We start from the raw sequence: 20,599 nt of genomic DNA on the forward strand, positions 1-20,599 counted from the left end.
ATCAGATTGATATGCTAGGGCATCATTATGAGGAACTATTTATACTCCTTAGGGTGCATCCTCTTTATTAATCTCCTATACGCCTTCACTAGAATCATCTCCAACTAACCTTCCTAATCTAGCAAGTATGCGTAATGGCTTTTTGATCATCTTCCCACAGATGGTGCCAATTGTTGCTGCAAAACCTTGCTCGACCGCAATATCAAGTACTGTACCTGTTGAGAATGTACTCGACTGGGTTGGTTAAGTAACACCTCCGACGACCAAGTTAGTTGAATACCTAATCCTTGAATGAAGAAAGCAAGTTGTAGCAAGCATATAGCTAGTTGGTGTGATTCTAAAAAGCGTACTTGATTATGGGTGAAGGTATGGGTATTTATAGTTGAAGTTACTTGGACATATAGAGAGAGAGAGAGAGAGAGAGAGAGAGCAAGCAGAGAGGTAGTTGGTGTGATTCTAAAAGCGACTTGCATATGGGTGATTGAGAGAAGAGAGAGAGAGAGAGAGAGAGAGAGAGAGTTTAACTGGCATTGTGATTGTTGAATCCGACTTGGACTCTAAGAACAATTCGATCTTCCTACCTTGATTGGGATTCCCATCTCTAATTTTAAAGGAAACAATTGCTATTCCCAAGGCCAAGGTTATTGGACGAAGGCACCTTGGGTCATTCGAGGTCCAACCAAGATTTGGTTGAACCATGTTAAACCTGGTCAATCTTTATAAACTTGGTTCGACGGAATTTGTCCATATCAGTAAGTGTCGTGGACGAAAGGAGAAAAAATGTAATACAAATAAGACATCAAATTCTTTTTGGTAGGAATATGACATCAAATTTAACACAAGATGACATGCCATTTGCCTAGGTATAATCAATGTTCGAAATGTTGCCAACATTTCACGTGTCAGTGGTAGACGACACCACCAACATAGCAAAATGTCGCCTACTTTCGGATTGGTGTTGGTGAAAAATCGACCCCTAGTTTCATGGGGGTATTTGTGGTCATTTTGGCATGAATTTTGTTATGTAGCCTAAGTTGAGGCCAATAAATACATTGAAAACATTATTTTGGCCTAAAACATCACGTAAACTAATATTCCTGATCGACAGATGCCCAGTTGTAAGGGGCCAAAATTGAAAGTCTGAAAAATTCATATAAACCAATGTAAACATGCAAAGAGAACACAAGTACACAACTAGTGAAAGAGAAGTACTAAAGTCTACAATCATTATAAAATTATGTTAAGCATGACTCATGCTTCACATTCTCCGCCGGACGGACACGAGGTCCCACTCCCTTGTGAGTAGTCGGGGGGTGGGGTGTATAGAGGTCCTATGTCACTTTGGGCGTTGGAGTTTCTTTGCAGTTTGAGTAAAATAGGGTTAAAATGGAAAAAAATCGAATGAAAATAGAACAACCCGAATTTGGCGATATATCGCCAAGAAATCAACTGTTCACGATATATGGTTGATTTATCGACGTTATATAATCTACTTTAGGTAACCCGCGTTGACCAGGGGGTGTCGTATCGGCTTCAAGGAATACAATGACATATCACTGACATTTTGTACACTGGGTATATTGCATCTTTGCATTCAAAGTTTTAAATTAGAATTTCGATTTGATTTGTGATTTTCATATGAAAAATGATTTTAATTTTCTAACCTTTATATTTACATGATTAGTGCTTGAATGAAAAATGGTGTGGCATGTTTTTTATTGGTAAAATTATGATCCTTTTTATTATAATAAATGGAATGAGATCACCATAATGCTGGAGATGGTTGAATGCCATGTTTGCAAACTGAAGTGCCGTGTTGCATTTTTATGAATATTATTAGAGATCATTAAAGGGAAAAGAATTGACACAGCTGGTTTCGTGGTGTAGTTGGTTATCACGTCAGTCTAACACACTGAAGGTCTCCGGTTCGAGCCCGGGCGAAGCCAAGTCCATGCTTTTACTGAAATTTTTGAATCCCTACAATTCATTTTATACGAAAAATATATAAAAATCATTTGCCACATAGACCCATTTTAAATCCACAAAACATCACCTATAACAAGGAAACAATACAGTTCTTTTGTCGCAGGAACCTTAAATCCTCAAAGCAGAGATCCATCCTGATCTACAACATCAAATTCAGCTTCCCCAGTATGAAACATATAATTGTGACTCAAATCCTAAAACCTAGAGCAAAAATACAATCTCAATAGCAGCTAGGGAGATAGTAGAGACCGACAGAGTTTTAGAAGAGACTCAATAGCTTCATTCTAACTCTTGGACCTGCAAGAGATGGATCTCATCTCCAAGCTTGTCATCCTACTGAGGGAGGAAGAATTGTATTGGCACCAAAAATCCCAGGTAGAGTGGCTTCACGTTGGGGATGGAAACACAACGTTTCTTTCACTCCGACACAAGTTTGCGAGGATAGACCAATGTTAACCATAGCCCATAGGTTCAAATCTCATTTGGGGTAGTGGTTGACTAATGACCTATCTATCTTTGGGGAAATTCTAGGTAACTCCTCTTTATTCTCCTCTACTAATTAAGCCTCAATTCCCCATCAATTCTTAGCACATGTCCACCTTCTGTCTTCCAGCAAGAAAATGAAATGCTTTGCAACCTTTCTCTAGAATTGAGATTAAAGGAACACGTTTTCAAATGAAGGGTAATGAAACCCCAGAATAGATGGTTTACCTGGCAGATTCTATCATAGAAACTGAGAGTTGCTAGGGGATGATATTATTTTGGGAGTCCGTTTCTTTTATAGGGGTTACCTGTTGAAAAGCCTTAATCGAACAATCACCACCCTTATCCCGAAAAGGAAAAACACCAGGAAGTTAGCCTCTTAGGCCTATAAGCCTTTGCATTGTACCCTACAAAATTATAGCCAAGTGTATTATTAATAGATTGAAACCCTTGTTTGCTCATCTTATTAGTGAAACACAAAGTGCCTTTGTGCCCGATAGGGCAATTTTAGACAACATTTATTGGGCACATGAGTGTCTTTACTACATGGAAAAGTCCAGCTCAAAAAAAGGGTACAAAGCTCTCAAGTTAGATCTTTGCAAGGCTTATGATAAAATGCCATTATTTGAAACACTTTGTCTCAATTAGGATTTGCTCCAAAGTGGTGCAATGGGTTCTACAATGCATTTCTACTGTGGAGTATTAGGTTAAAATAAATGGCCAGCTACATGGAAGATTCAACTCCTCTAGGGGATTAAGACAGCGATGCCCACTTAATCCGTACATTTTCATTGTATGTCACAAAGTCCTGTCCAGAAGGCTTTCATTTGTGGTAGGAATCCCTCGCTTCCTAGGTCTTAAGATATCCAGATCAGCCCCCAAAGTTAATCATCTTTTCTTTGCTGATGATTGTATGTTCTTCACCCCTAGCATAGGCAGGGAACACAATTCAAATAGGATAAATCATCCAAGACTAGATAGAGGCCTTAGGGAAACCTATCGACCATTCTAAATCATCTGTCCTATTAAGCAAAGAGGTCGCCCCTCTACATGAACTTATATATTGCAACTCTTCAACATCCGAGAGGTCACATCCCATGGCATCTATTAGGATTACCCTCATCATTAGGAAGCTCAAAGACACAAGTTTTTCCCTACATTTTTGAAAAGTTAGACAGGAAACTAGGAAGACGGAATGAGAAGTTTCTCTACTTAATAGGAAAAAAAGTTTCTCTAATTAATAGGAAAGAAAGTGCTGTTAAGGTTGTTGCTATTTCTGTACCAACTTCTGCAATGTCAACTTTCCTTTTCTTGAAGGATACGAGCTCAAGACAATTATGATAGTTTTGGTGGAAAAACAATAGCAAATTGGGGATCAACTAGGTGAAATGGGAAAAATTGTCTCCCCAAGAAGCAAGGAGGTCTTGGTTTCAAGGATCATCACCAGTTCAAGAAAGCCCTACTGGCTCCACAAGGGTGGAGACTGCTCACCCATCCACACACTCTTTGGGCAAGAACCATGAAGGAAAATTATTTTCCGCGCACATCTTTCTTGGATGCCTCCATGCATGGAGATGTTTCCTGGGGGTGGAGAAGTATCATGGCTGGCTCATGGCTGGCAGGGATGTCCTTAAGTTGGGGCTCTAGAAGAGTGTAGGCAATGGGTTAGACAACTACATTTATTTAGACCCCTGGATAACTAGGGAGTCCACCTCTCACCTACAGCAACACTCCTCATGGCCCCTGTTGTGGGGAGCTAGAGTCCCGAGTCCCCATCTCGGGAGAGAAAGGCACCCCCGTGGGCGGGTGCATCTCATCCTTGAAGAAGGTCCCGAGGGCCTCATTCGGGAGAGATACCTCCCTCTTGGGCAGGCTCGTTTCTTCGTTGGAGAAGGTCCCGAGGGCCTCATTCGGGAGAGATACCTCCCTCTTGGGCAGATTCATTTCTTCGTTGGAGAAGTGCCACACTTGGGAAAAATATCCAACTCTAGCATTTCTCAGAAGACTCTCTTGACTAAGTCAAGAAGAGTTAGTTACTCATAAACACTCAGCATATCTATTCCGAGAATTGGGGAGGTGAGTCATCATAACGGCAATATCAGGTGCGACAAAGAAGGAGCCGTTATTCCACTACACTCACTCCTCAACTATCGATCCGGAATCTAAGGAATCGCCGCCTCCAGGTAACTTCTATATAAACCTACCTCCAACATGGAGAAAGGGAACGAGAACTTTCATCTGAGTACTTACTCATTACGTTCTTGAGAACTCTCTCAAGAACGATTATTGTTATCTAGGCTGATTTGAGCGTCGGAGGCGGTTCCCCGGCCAAAACTAGGCCGGACCGTTCTTGCTTTCTTTGTGTGTGCAGGCATCTCAGTTATTCCAACTTGGTTGGAGAGCTCTTAAGGTGGTCATCTCAATATCCGACTCTCGAAGAAGTTCTATACGCAACAATTTGGCGCCGTCTGTGGGAAACGTCACAAAAAGTCATGACGAGACGTACCACACCTCAGGTGGCAAGTTCTCAAATTCTCACTTTTGCTCGAGAAAGGGAGACAGGAAACGGACGTGTTGAAGAACAAACTCTCCCTTCTCTAGATCGACAAATTCCTATTCCAGAGGAAGGTCAAGAAGGAGTTCCGGAGAATCCCCCGTTAACTATTCCAACTCCATTTGGAGAAGGTGGTTCGAGTCAACCTCCAATTCCAGCGACCGTAGCCGATTTGCAGAATATGCAAAGAGAAGTCCAACAACAAATGTTGGAACTCCAAGGAGTTGTTCAAGGCTTAGTCCATCAGATCGGGGTACCATCCGGACCCCCCAGAAATTCCCAAGAGGGACGAAGGCGTGAAGCCGTCCGTCAGACTCGGGATAGGCAACGTCCGGCGAATGAAGAAAGGAGAAATCCCAGAATACCAAGAAGGCCAGCCGAACGAGTTGGAGAAAGATCTCAAGGAGTGCATATTGAAGAGCCACGTCCCCGAGAGGATCGGTTGAGGGGAAGTGTGTTCCACCGTTTGGCTGGGCTTAGGCAAACTCAAGATTTACCTAGAAAAGGGCGCAGAAATGAAGGAGTTCGGGAGCAAGAAGGAGAAAGTCACGGAAGAGGCCATTCTAGATCTAATAACCCGAGAGGGTCGGTTAGTCAATATGTATCTTCTCATGGACCAACTTCCCAATATTCTGATCTTGGAAGTGTTCGGTCTCCGCAAGTGCGTCAAGAGGCGCATGGTCTCGGGAGAAGATTAGATGCCATGGAGAGACGACTTGATGATCGGGACCTCGATGACGACTATGATGTGGTTGATAGAGAACCCTTCTCAGAAGAAGTCATGAGAGCACCTCTTCCACCAAACTTTATCATGCCGACATTCACTCCCTTTGAAGGTAAGTCCAATCCTCGAGAACATATTAGTTATTTTAAATCGGTCATGGCTGTTATTGGCCGAGAAGATGAGCTATTATGCCGAACTTTTCCGGCATCTCTCAAAGGCCCGGCGATAAAATGGTTTTCTAGCCTACCGCCAAGATCAATCCAAAACTTTCGAGAACTTGGGAGAAAATTTATTGCCCGATTCCGAAGTTGCATCGGGAGTAAGAAGACAGCAGATAGCCTTTTTGCCATCGGGCAAAAACCAAATGAGTCCGTTCGGGACTTTCTTCCGATCGATAAAGTGGCTATCGAGGTAGAAGAGTTGGATGACACGGTGCGACAATGCACTATGGAGCGGAATAACCCAAAGCGTTTGCTCGAGGTATTACCCAAGACAAGGAGGACTATGGAGCACTTCTCAAGAAATGCCAAAAACAAGCAAGGTGGAAGTATCGGCCGGAAGAGTCTACGAGAGGCGTGAAGGAAAAGAAGAATTATGGAGAAAGAGGCAGAATTCAAATGCTCGGGCAAGAGATGACAAAAAGGGAGTTTGGAAAGAAAGACTCGCAATGGAGACTTTACACCTCTTAATACTAAGAGGTCGAAGTTCTATTACAGATCGAAATAACGACAATTTGAAGTGGCGGGCAAGATAAGAGCCGACCGAAGATAGGAATATGACAAAGTATTGCCGTTTCCACAAAGACTACGGTCACCAACGGATGAGTGCGAAATCTAAAGATCGAGATCGAGAAGCTCATCCAGGAGGGCAACGAAAAATATCTTGAAGAAGCGACAAGATCGAGAGAAGTCCCCACCAGATCAACTAAAAGACTCGGATCCAAAAGTCGAGAGGGGATAAGAATCCAGAAGAAACCCGATACGGAGTTTCCCATACATCGTTTGGGAAACGACGGAAGAATCCATAAGAAGGCGAAGCAAAAGGCACGGTTCGGGGATCGATGCAATTGCCAAGAAAACGAAGAAATGACTATGCCCAGATCCAATAACCCAGAGAAGATCTCAAGGGCGTCACTTCTCCTCAGACGATGCTATAGTTATCAAAGTGAAATTGGCAAAGAGAAGTTCACGAGTTCGGGACACGGGATCTTCGGACTACTATCTTATGAAGCATTTAAGAAATTGAAGTTTGAGGACGAGATGATGACTCCATGGGGACTCATTTATATGGGTTGGGGTGTGCCATGTCGAAGGGACTATCAATTGGATCTAAGGATCGGGACCTCCCCTGGGATGGGCAAGCAACATTCATGGTGGTTCGGGACCTTTCAGCACAACGTTCTACTCGGGAGGCCAACTCTTAACGCCTTAGGGGCGGTGGTTCTCCAACACATATGAAGTTGAAGTTTCCAACCACAGGGGAGTCGGGGAGTGCTCTTGGATCAGCGACTCTCCGGACAATGTTAGTGAATTATCTTAAGAAAGTAAAAAGCGAGAGATCGGCAATACAATGAGTATTGAAATTCGGGATGATCGGGATGAAGAAGCTATGCGAGAGCCGAACCAGTTGAAAAGCTGAGGAACAACCATCCGGATCTTCCGAAAGAGGGACTATGATCGGGTCCGAACAGCCTACGGAATTCAAGGAAGAGCTCACCGAGCTTCTCCAAAACAACCAGATGTATTCGCGGGGGGAAGACATGCCGGAATAGATCGAAGAATTGCAGAACATAGCTTATGGATCGGGACGATGCAATTCCAATGATCCAAAAAAGAAGGAATTTTGCCGAGAAACATGCCGCCATGGACCGAAGTAGAGAAACTAGAGCAATGGGTTTTATAAAACCCATAGAATGCCCAACTGGTTGGCGAATGTAGTCATGGTGAAGAAAGCCAAGGCAAATGGAGAATGTGTACAGATTACAAAGACTTGAATAAAGCATGCCCAAAGGATTGCTATCCACTTCCCGGATCGACCTTTTGATCGACGCTACAGCGGGACATGAAGTATTGAGCTTCATGGACGCTATTGGGATATAATCAAATTATGATGAATCCCAAGGACGAGAAGGATACGGCCTTCATGAGGATCGAGAAAGTTACTTTTATAAAGTAATGCCATTCGGGTGAAGAAGCGGGGCCACTTATCGGAGAATGGTAAACAAAGTCTTCAAAGACCAAATAGGAAGAAATATGGAAGTATATGTGGATGATATGCTCATAAAGAGTATCGTCGAAGAAGTCATCTGGAAGATCTTGAAGAAGTTTTGATACTTTGAGAACATACCAGATGAGGCTAAACCGAAGAAATGTGCTTGGAGTTTCTTCGGAAAATTCCTTGGGTTTATGGTATCCAGAAGAGGAATTGAGGCAAACCCGGAGAAAATCAAAGCCTTGCTCGAGATGGAGTCGCAAGGACGGTCAGAGACATCCAATGTCTAACCGGAAGAGTAGCAGCCTAAAAGATTTATCTCACGATCGGGTGAGAAATGTTTGCCTTTTTCAAAGCTCTTAAAGAGCTGGGAAGGCAAAGGATACCTTATGGACCGATGAATGTAGCAAGCGTCGAGAAATTGAAGGAGAAGCTGGGACTCCACCTCTCTAGCCCGACCTTCAACGGGAGAACAATTATTCACATACTTAGCCATTTCTCCAGGCGAAGCGCGGTCTTAGTAAAAGAAGAAGGTACTCACAAAATCGTCTATTTCATAAGTCATGTTTTAATAGATGCCGAGACACGATATCCGGATGTGGATAAACAAGCCTTAGCACTTGTAATCGCATCTCGGAAACTCGGACCATACTTCCAAGCTCATCCAATTGTAGTCTTGACCAACTTCCCGTTGAAGAAGATACTACAGAAACCAGACTTAGCCGGAAGAATGGTCACATGGGCTATTGAGTTGAGCGAGTATCAAATTGAGTATAGAACTCGCCAGCCATAAAGGGACAAGTTCGGCCGACTTCATTCTTGAGAATAGCATGCCTAGTTGGGAGTACAAAATTCACCCGGTCCGAGTTATGGACTTTACATGTTGACGGCCAAGCAACTCTTCGGGGAGTGGAGCGGGACTAATGCTTATCAGCCCGGATGGATTCACTATTCATTATGCTTTAAGATTCAACTTAAAGCCTCTAATAATGAGGCCGAGTATGAAGCCCTACTAGCAGGATTAAGACTTGCCCGAGCCCTAAGAGTCCGAGAATTGAAGTCGAAGCGACTGCAGTTGATCGTGAATCAAGTTGCGTGGCGTGTACGAGGCAAAGGAAACAAGAATGGCAAATTACTTAGACAAAATTGATGATTGTCGCCATTATTTCGATCATCTTGAGATAAAGCAAATCCGAGAAAGGAAAATGAAGTAGCAGACGAGTTATCCAAGTTGGCTTTATCCAAATATTGACCTTAGGCTCAGCCGTTTATATTGAACAGTTAGAAATTCCTAGCATTCGGGAGGCCGAGGCAATGGATATTGAAGAAGAGCCTAGTTGGATGAACCCAATAATATCATATTTGAAGAACGATATCCTTCCGGAAGACGTCAAGGAGGCTAAGGCAGTTACAAATCAAGCAGCGAAGTTCACAATTATTGAAGAACAACTTTATAAAAGATCGGTCACACAGACCTCTTCTAAAGTGTGTTGGCCCTTCTCAAGCTCAATATGCCTTAGACGAAGTACACGAAGGAATATGCGGAGCGCATATGGGAGGTCGTGCTTTAGCCCACAAAATAATACGCCAAGGCCTTTATTGGCCGACTATTGAGAAAGATGCCGAGACTATGTCAGAAAATGCAAGCAAGTGAAAGACCATTTGATTCTCAATAAAGTCTACGTCTCCATTCCGACATCCTTTTTCTTGAAAAGAAAGTTATAGCGAAGAAGACACAAGCATTTCTTACAAAGAGCCCGGAGAGTTCTTAACAAGTTTAAGAACCCGGAGCGCTCTTCAAATCAACGAAGAACCCAAGAGAGTTCTTGACAAATTCAAGAACCCAAGAGCGTTCTTAAGAAGAGCCCGGGAGAGTTCTTAACAAGCAAGAACCCAAGAGCGCTCTTCAAATCAACAAAGAACCCAAGAGAGTTCTGACAAGTCAAGAACCCAAGAGCCCCCCGGGCGCAGCAAGACCCAGGTTCTTAAGAAGAGCCCGGGAGAGTTCTTAACAAGCTTAAGAACCCAGGAGCGCTCTTCAAATCAACGAAGAACCCAAGAGAGTTCAATGGCGTTACACTCGGGACCTCGCTCGGGTAGCCACACGGGAGTTTTCCCCACCTCTCATGAAAGTCCAAGTGAGACTCTCATGAGATGGAATTATTCAATGGCGTTACACTGGGACCTCGCTCGGGTAGCCACTCGGGAGTTTTCCCCACCTCTTATGAAAGTCCAAGTGAGACTCTCATGAGATGGAATTATTCAATGGCGTTACACTCGGGACCTCGCTCCGGTAGCCACTCGGGAGTTTTCCCCACCTCTTATGAAAGTCCAAGTGAGACTCTCATGAGATGGAATTATTCAATGGCGTTACACTCGGGACCTCGCTCGGGTAGCCACTGGGAGTTTTCCCCACCTCTTATGAAAGTCCAAGTGAGACTCATGAGATGGAATTATTCAATGGCGTTACACTCGGGACCTCGCTCGGGTAGCCACTGGGAGTTTCCCCACCTCTTATGAAAGTCCAAGTGAGACTCTCATGAGATGGAATTATTCAATGGCGTTACACTCGGGACCTCGCTCGGGTAGCCACTGGGAGTTTCCCCCACCTCTTATGAAAGTCCAAGTGAGACTCTCATGAGATGGAATTATTCAATGGCGTTACACTCGGGACCTCGCTCGGGTAGCCACACGGGAGTTTTCCCCACCTCTCATGAAAGTCCAAGTGAGACTCTCATGAGATGGAATTATTCAATGGCGTTACACTCGGACCCGCCCCGGGACCCGCTCGGGTAGCCACTCGGGAGTTTTCCCCACCTCTCATGAAAGTCCAAGTGAGACTCTCATGAGATGGAATTATTCAATGGCGTTACACTCGGGACCTCGCTCGGGTAGCCACTCGGGAGTTTTCCCCACCTCTTATGAAAGTCCAAGTGAGACTCTCATGAGATGGAATTATTCAATGGCGTTACACTCGGGACCTCGCTCGGGTAGCCACTGGGAGTTTTCCCCACCTCTTATGAAAGTCCAAGTGAGACTCTCATGAGATGGAATTATTCAATGGCGTTACACTCGGGACCTCGCTCGGGTAGCCACTCGGGAGTTTTCCCCACCTCTTATGAAAGTCCAAGTGAGACTCTCATGAGATGGAATTATTCATTGGCGTTACACTCGGGACCTCGCTCGGGTAGCCACTCGGGAGTTTTCCCCACCTCTTATGAAAATCCAAGTGAGACTTTCATAAGATGGAATTTCTAAGGCGTCACACTTGGGACCTCACTCGGGTAGTCACCCTTAATAAAGGCAATGACATCTCTCGGAGAACCAGGCTGGGGGCTTCTCGACTCGACGAGACTTTAGAGAAATGATGGCTATCATTCAAGACGATGCATTGGAATTTCTTCAAAAGAAAAAACCTTCAAAGAGGTATGAGAAAAGCATTCCATACACTCGAGAAACCGATCGCACGGAATGGGGGGCTCTGTTGTGGGGAGCTAGAGTCCCGAGTCCCCATCTCGGGAGAGAAAGGCACCCCCGTGGGCGGGTGCATCTCATCCTTGAAGAAGGTCCCGAGGGCCTCATTCGGGAGAGATACCTCCCTCTTGGGCAGGCTCGTTTCTTCGTTGGAGAAGGTCCCGAGGGCCTCATTCGGGAGAGATACCTCCCTCTTGGGCAGATTCATTTCTTCGTTGGAGAAGTGCCACACTTGGGAAAAATATCCAACTCTAGCATTTCTCAGAAGACTCTCTTGACTAAGTCAAGAAGAGTTAGTTACTCATAAACACTCAGCATATCTATTCCGAGAATTGGGGAGGTGAGTCATCATAACGGCAATATCAGGTGCGACAAAGAAGGAGCCGTTATTCCACTACACTCACTCCTCAACTATCGATCCGGAATCTAAGGAATCGCCGCCTCCAGGTAACTTCTATATAAACCTACCTCCAACATGGAGAAAGGGAACGAGAACTTTCATCTGAGTACTTACTCATTACGTTCTTGAGAACTCTCTCAAGAACGATTATTGTTATCTAGGCTGATTTGAGCGTCGGAGGCGGTTCCCCGGCCAAAACTAGGCCGGACCGTTCTTGCTTTCTTTGTGTGTGCAGGCATCTCAGTTATTCCAACTTGGTTGGAGAGCTCTTAAGGTGGTCATCTCAATATCCGACTCTCGAAGAAGTTCTATACGCAACAGCCCCCAACTTGTTTCAAATCTCATGAACTTGCAATCAAAGATCTGGAATGCACGAATTTTGAGGACCCTGTTCTCTCCTCAAGAGAGCCTTGCCATACAACCCTTCCTATCCTCTATCAAGAAATTCAAGATGAATGGGTATGGAAGGATTCCAAGTCGAGCGAATCTAGTATCAAATAAGCTTATTACATTCAAAGTTATCACTTTGGGAATCCAGGAACTTCTTCCTCCAATGGCTTGGATTCTTCTTTTTGGGGAGCTATTTGGAATATTAAAGCTCTTCTGAAAATTAAGAGTTTCATTTGGAACGCAGCCTATGATGCCCTGTCTACAAAATAATAGCTTTTTTTGAGAGACAACTCTTGCTCTCCTATGTGTTTCCATTGCATGACTCATATGGATTTTGTAATGCATACTTTATTTCATTGTGATCATGCTGCGGCATATTGGAAAGCATTCGTGCTGAGATTATATAGTAGAGAATTTATTGGAGAATCGATCCATGACTGAGTACCTTTTATAAATGCCAAGTTGGCACTTCAAATCAAATAGATTGGGTCATTCCATTTGGAGTGCACTAATTTGGGTATTATGCAGTGTCACGACCCTAGTTCCTAAAGCTTGGTGGAGCCCACATTACCAACATTCAACCGGGGCACGTGACAGTTCCTCTTAGTATCAACCTGTTAAAGATATTAAAAACAATACTAAACTAGACATCTCCAAGGACTAAGACAAATAACCTGTTTGACAGTTTGACTCATATACATATGTATACATTTCAAAGTATTATTATGTTTACATTTGAGTTTTCAACAGTACCTAGTTAAATACAAACAACTTCAAAAGAAATATATACATTCCACAATCCAGTTTAGCAAACATCAGTTGCAACAAAAAAACAAAAAGGGTTTCCATCTTCTACTTTAAAGGCATTATTGGGTGGCAGCACCTTTGTCCTTGTCGTCTATTTGAGGACCTGTCAACATTTACAATAGTGAGCTTTGTGGGAGCCCAATAAGCAATATAGACAACCATGTAAGTAAATTAGGAAAATCATCATGCATCCATTATCACATTAAAGTCTTATATTATTATGCATTCCGATTTTCTTTTCATTTCCCTTTTTCTATTTCTTTATTAATCCATACCTAAGCGCTACCTGTAGAGAGGACACCTTCAGTCTAAACCACATAAGTAGCATCAGTCTCAGTCTCAGTCTTAGAGGTTCTCATTAAGAGATTCTTTTTTCAGTCTCTTGGCACAAGGCAAGGTGTTCTCCACAGGAGGCCATCATAGGTCTAGTCTATCTTTCCACTTTTCAGTCTTGCTTCATGCCTTTCCATTTGGGTACACTAAGTATCAAAACTTACAGGAGCCATTAAATAGGATTATTCGGGACATGATAAAACACTCTTTGGTTTCCTTTGAAGAAGTGCAACTCACTTGCAAGGTGAGGAGATTCATTACCTATGCTTATTTTTAATTCTTAATGTGATGTTTGACTTGTATATGCAATTTTTTTTTTTTTGGTAAAGAACTTGTATATTCAATTACATGCTGTTGTTTGGAGATGTTTGCATTCTTGTAATGCTCTGAAAGTATAAATTATGATTGTATACATGAATTATTGGAGCCCTGTTAAGTTAGAATAAAATGGACTTGAATTAGGGTTGTGGTTTAACCATTAACCTAGGCACCTTAGAAGGAGCATATAGAGTAGGGAACATCTCTAGGTGGTCTTAGAGGAAACATGTTAGGCACCCCATCATGTAATTACCATATCGGCAGGGGTATTGATGTCGAGTGACCCGTGGTAGCAGTGTGTGGGTGGTGGGTGCTCAAGATTGGTAACTAACCTGTGAGAAGACACAAACACATTGTGGGGGCAATTCATTGGTGGGGTTACATATGATAGGCTTGGGCTCATGGGGGCTCAAGATCATTGAAACTCTTGGTGAGGACATGAGAGCTTCCCGCCCATTATATATGGATGACCAATAGGATTAAGAGGAGGCGTAGTTCAAGTTGGTTGGAACCATAGGATACGTGGACTCTAGATAGGGAAGGATATTGAACCAAGAAGGCAAGAAGCATGAGGAGAGGTATCTGAACCTAGAATGATGTGACTAAGTAGAAGACTATGCATTGCACTAGGTAATACCCTGACATGTGCGTATTCATGCTAATGGTTGTGGTGAGAGAGTGTGGCCCTAATCTCCAACCATGATTGATTAAAGATTGTTATCCCTATACCTCGATGGTGACGCTTAAGGTTGGTGAGACTCCGTGAGAGGTCTGTGTAAGACGACCCAGAGGAGGTTGGTGTATATCTTAGTGTGTGTTTACCTAGATAGAGACTTGCATTGGTTAGAGTATATGAACATCATTATATCACAATGCATAATCATGTCACTCATATAATGTTAGCATGTATGTTATGGTTATTACTTTTGTTGAATGAAAGATATGCATATTTATATGAATTACTTGCTGAGTTCTTTGGAACTTATTCCTCGTGGCTTGTTGTTTCTAGATGTATTCACAGGTGAAGAAGAGACCCCTTAGTTCATGTTTGGAGATACTTCCCCTTGATTATACAACTGAGAAAACAATGGGAAGTGACTATGGCTTGTGGCACGATCCGAGTGCCAGTATGGAGTACTATTACGGCCCTGATCAAATAATGATAGAAGACACCTAGCTCGCTGTTAGGATTATGAGTTAGACATTAACCTAAAGATGCAAGTGTATAACCGCTTGGAGAAGAAGATGAAACATTAAAAGATATAGATTTGTTTTTGATTTATTCCTTTCCCATTAACTTCTTTTTGAGGATTAGTTTTATTAGATTAGACTTCGCTTCTGCTTTTGTTTTGGTGTCCTTCTGAGATCCTTCTGATATCCTTGGTTACTTTTGATGATCTTTCTTTAATATTAAACATTGATTTATTCTTGCTCATGATTGTGTAATTGTGTGGAATGGTGTGTGATGTGACTTGAAACTAGATCTTGTGACTGTGGATCACTTTCTTGGGTATTTGGGTAAATGGACTGGGTGGACGTGACAACGATTGTTCCATTATTAGCATATGCATTTCTCAATTTTATTTAATAAATAATATAATCTTCGTGCCTTGGTCCTAAAAAGTTTACTCAAGAAACTATGTTTATATTTTATGGAAGAGGAATTATATCACTTATGGATAGATTGAACTATCCAATACAGTGGTGACAACTTGTAGAATTCAAATGAAGATGCATTGGGGAGTTGAAGGAAAACAATGGGAATGAGGAATGTCTCTTGTCATTAGGTTTGGGGTTTCTCACGATCCTTTTGGCTTTTTTGTTCTACACAGAAAAAGTGCTAAAGCATAAAATATATTAGGGATAATTATTATTGCCCCCGTACTCTAGCTTAATTACAAAGGGACCCTGCTCTTTATGAAGTAACAATTGCCCTCTTACTTCTAATGATGGTAAGAAACCGTTATAGTTGGATAGGTGGATATTTAATGTTTATTTTTCACTTCTAGAATTAAGAAGAGATAATATAATACATACAAAATACAAATTTTACACTTGTATTTGTCAATTTAGATCCCATAAAGTTAAATCATGTTGAGATTACAAAAAGTCTGAGATTATTTTCTCACTGAATACACCAAGTCGTTTGAAGAGATGGTTTTCTCGTGTTCTAAGAATGTCCTATACATCAGGTCCGAAAAAATATTTTGGAACTTCCCACGAATTTTGGACTTACCAAATCCTCTTTATTTAAGGACACTACTATTAAGGCTGCAGGCGAATTGATGGATGGAAGTCTAAATTTCTTTCACATGCTGGCAAAGAAATTCTTCTAAAATCTGTTGTCTCCTCTATGAGCAATTATGCTGCTATGCATTTTAGATTGCTTGCATCTCACCATCAGGAGGTCAATCGGCTATCTTCAAATTTTTTTTGGGGCGAGAAAGAAGGTCATCAAAAAATACATTGGCTCTCATGGGATCGTCTCTGTGATTCCAAAGATAATGGAGGATTAGGTTTCCGGAACTCATTACTCCAAAATCAAGCCCTTCTTTGCAAGACAACAATAAAGCTATGGTCTGAACCTCATAGTTTCTTCTCCTCTTTTATGCGTGCAATATATTACCACAGATCCTCTTTCTTAGACGCTTCACCTGGTCATCGGCCAAGTTGGGGATGGAGAAGTATATTATGGGGAAGGGAGGTTTTGGTGGAAGGTCTTGGTTGGTCAGTTGGAAGAGGAAACTTGATAGATCCATGGAGAGATAAATGGATACGATGTGACATTGGTATAGAACCAGCCAGAGCACTACTGAATGCACCAGATAATATTTTGGTCTCTGGTTTTATAGATCAATATACTATGACTTGGAAGCTCGATGTGCTGTAGAATTTTGTGGATCCAATGGATGTGAGTAGAATTCTAAAAATAAATTTGAGGATTTATCCAGAAGACGATCATCAATTTTGAAGTGCTATGCGAAGTGGTCACTTCTCTGTTCGAAGCTGTTATCATCTTCTTAAAGCCCGCAAGGATTCCTCCATCTCTCAACATCCTAGTACAGCAAGAGTAAGTTCCTTGAATACCTCTTCTTCTATACTGTGGAAAACAATTTGGTGGTGTAAGACTATACCCAAGATCTCTAGATTCTTGTGGCGTGGAAGTGTTGGAGCTTTGGCAACAAGTTACTCACTTCACTATCGTCATATACAAGTAGACCCACATTGTCCTCGTTGTGGAGATTTGGAAACTATAAATCATATTCTTCTTGGGTGTCCCTTTGCTCGTGCAGTTTGGCATGGATCAAATCTTGGTTTTTCCCCACTTCTTGTACATCACCTAGTTTGAAGGATTTCATTATAAGATGGAATGATCTTGGATGTAGAACTAAGGAGCAATTTCGAACTTTCTATTCTTTTGCGTCTGGACTTACGACAAGTTCAAGAACCCGAGAGCGTTCTTAAGATCATTAGGAAGAGCCCAAGAGAGTTCTTAACTTATAACAAGTTTAAGAACCCAGGAGTGCCCTTCAAAGCGAAAAAGAACCCAAAAGAGTTCTTGACAAGTTCAAGAACGGGAGAGCGTTCTTAAGATTAAGAAGAGCCCGAGAGAGTTCTTAACTTATAACAAGTTTAAGAACCCAGGAGCGCCCTTCAAAGCAAAAAGAACCCAAGAGAGTTCTTGACAAATCCAAGAACTCGAGAGTTTCAAGGTCACCAGAAAAGGTTATTTATATGAAAGTAAAGTAATGCCAAATAATGAATGCATCCAAGACTTGTCAAATTCTCAAAATCTTCCCAATTGTTATTTCCTTGCTCCATATCCATCGATTGAATTGAATTGACCCAAAAAAAAAAAAAAAAAAAAAAAAAGAACAATCCATCCATTGAAAGAAAACCTGTCCAGTGTTGCTTAACTAAAACCCAGAGAAGAGAGAAAAGAATTGAGACGAAAGGGATGATTTTTTTTAATGTCTTTCTTCCAGTTCACTTGTTCTTCATTCCTGGGTTCAGCTGGAAAATGGTTAATGGGTCCTCTTTGTTGAAACCCATCTCCCAAATCCCAATTAATGTTCATTTTTGAAGGCCATGCTTGTCGTTCCTAGCAAGCCAGAGAGACCAGCACACAAACATAAAAAAATCTGAGATCGTGCCATTCGTTGAGGATATAAAAGATGAGTTTGCTTTTCAAGGAATTGCCCTAAGCATTGAAAAATCTATTAGGGGACCTGGATTATATGCAAGAACATCTGAGTTTATGTGCACTCTTGGTGATCTATTCACAGAGACTTCCCACCATGAAGATCATTCAACATATTAACTTATGGAGCTTGGAGTGGCAGAGCTGGGATCATTTGGCAACTCAATGGAAATTTCTTGAATTGGCTGCCAAAGTTAAATCTAGGAGGGCTGCAAATCTGTCATTTTGTATCTACTAGTCTAAGAGAATTCCTTAGATTGGATTTGTAAGTTACTTGGTGACTTTATTAAGTCCCAATTCATATTGTTTGATTCAGTCAAGGTGACCTATATTCCTAGGCATTAGGGTTGCTTCTATGGTTTAATCACAAAATTGAAAGAGATACGGACCACAAGAGAACACAACACTTCCAAGCAAAATCCAAAGTCCAACTTCAAATTTGTTCAAGTCTTATTTTCTTTTATAACTCTTAGTGTGAAATCCCCTAGAATTCTAACCTAGTAAACCTTCAATTTAATTCCACAAACCCGGAGTACTAGTAGAAGAAAGCTGTGGGCCATCCAAGTTGAGGTCGTGGGTCCAGAAGTTGAACCCATGTACATAGACAATAAAGGAGATGGCCAGACCACCATTTTATATTTCAAGAGGAGAGAGAAAGTTTGTTTGGATGGCTTAAAAATGTGATTTTGGCACATACAAAAAAATCAATGCAAGAAGACTCCAATTCTAAGGTAAAGTATACCATTGAGTCAAGCATGTTTAAAGACTTCTACACTCCAAAGCCCGTCAGAATCCGCTATCGTATGAAGAAGTTATGGGGGCAGTTGGTCCAATTGACTGCCTACCCTCACCTAGAAAAAGGGTATTTCGGGTTCTTCACTCTTGAAACGCTATTTTATTGTTCATAAGACTCACAATTTTAAAAAAAAAAATTTAATGCTATTTTGGAGGCTGAGAGCTTGGGAGAAGAGAAAGGTGAAGTGTTGGGTCAAATTATTGCGGATTGCGGTGATTATAGCGCGTGGAGGTTAGAAAATTTTTCTCTTAATTTTCTATGAATTATTTAAGTTGGTGATTGGCATTAATGATGAGAAACGTTGGTAGATGAGTTGTTGGATGTTATTAAATGTTTATTGAAGCTTCATTACATGTTTCCTAGTCTTTTTGAGTGTTAGTTGGTTTTATTTCACCCATTTGAGACTGATTGACCATCTCTGAGATGCTCACTGGCGACTCTATGAAAACCAAATTGGGACTTTTGTGTTGGAGACTAATTGGAGTGTTGGGAAGGTATTCTTATGTCATTGTTGCTATTTCATTGAAGCCCCAAAAGCCCCCACAGATTTGGATTTCGAAATAGAGCATTAGAGACCAAAGTTGGCTCGGAGCCCAGGGGGAAATTGACTAAGGGTAGTTGATCGGTCCTGGTAATCCTGACCGGCCAGGTCCATTTATGTTGATATCCTCCTATTTCCGTAAGTGTTCCATTTGATTCCAATTTTTAAGCTACTCTTCATGTTTTTGCTAGGTTTTGAGTGATATTTTGGCTTGATAATTGCTCACTTTGGTCCTTTGAAGAGTATTAGCACCTTATTAGGTAAGGGAGACGATCTTATAATATCATGTATTTAAATTCATGTTCTATCCTATGTGTATCATGCTTATTATGTGACTGTGCGACCTTGGTAGGACATGTATCAAGGGCAATGACATGAAATTTTAATAATGTTGATTATCTTATTATTTATTTTTAATTACAATTATGATGTTAATGTTATGGTGAGAATGGGGGAATTCCTATGTGTATCATGCTTATTATGTGATTGTGCAACCTTGGTATAGGACATGTATCAAGGGCAGTGACATGAAATTTTAATTACGTTGATTATCTTATTATTTATTTTTAATTACAATTATGATGTTAATGTTATGGTGAGAATGGGGGAAGTATGCATGCTTGTGTATTTCTACTCGGAGTTGTGAGTTCGCCCATTTTTATTGGTATCTTATATTTCATATAGACTTTATATGTGCATATGTTTTGAGTGTATAGACGCATGGTTAGGGTTCTCATTGTGTTATTATCCTATTGGTATGGGCATCGAGGCCGAGTGACCCATGACATGGTCCTAGAGTGGTTGGGACCCAATACCATGTTATTGCAAGTGTCGGAACCACTGTTATACCACGATTCATTCATAGTAGGGTTGCATATAAGAGGTCCATGGGCTTCCCATAGCCTATTATAGTAGGTGATGGGACATGAGTAGTCTTTCTATTTTATGTGGATGACCATAGGGTTACGTGTGCTTTTTGACAGTTGGTAGACACTCCAATGAGGATCGACATTCCCTTGTTTATGCAAGGATATCGGACCGAGTTGGTTGGTGCCATAGGAATGATATTTGAACGTTGAATGATACGATTGCCTATATGATCCCATGCATTGGGCTAGAGAGTTTCCCTGACATGGGTCATATCTCATACCAATGGTCATGGGGAGAAAGTGTGGCTCTATATCCATAGCTATGGTCGATGATTGGACTGTGATCCTAAACCTTGGTCGTAACACCAAGTCAGTTGTAGCCACTAGGGTCTGTGTGAGATTTCGCATGCCTACTGTAGATAGAGACTAGCATGGTTAGACTCATAGGAGCATATTCATACTCACATCGCATCTTACAATTCATTTGCATATTTTATTTCATACGTGAGTTA

The 20,599-nt window shown here is 41.7% G+C and overlaps 1 non-coding gene and 1 pseudogene across 1 annotated transcript; one reads left to right on the plus strand and one right to left on the minus strand.

Annotated features, from left to right (window-relative positions):
- The window catches only part of LOC149018491 (putative UDP-glucosyl transferase 73B6), a 50,683-nt pseudogene that overhangs the window by 5,505 nt on the left and 24,579 nt on the right, over nucleotides 1–20,599 (minus strand).
- TRNAV-AAC (transfer RNA valine (anticodon AAC)) lies at nucleotides 1,873–1,946 on the plus strand. The gene has a single exon. It is a non-coding gene; the product is annotated as a tRNA-Val (tRNA).

The sequence above is a fragment of the Hakea prostrata genome, chromosome 4 (assembly GCF_041222555.1).
Source record: "Hakea prostrata isolate BN-2017 chromosome 4, UWA_Hpros_2, whole genome shotgun sequence".
Taxonomy (NCBI): Eukaryota; Viridiplantae; Streptophyta; class Magnoliopsida; order Proteales; family Proteaceae; genus Hakea; species Hakea prostrata.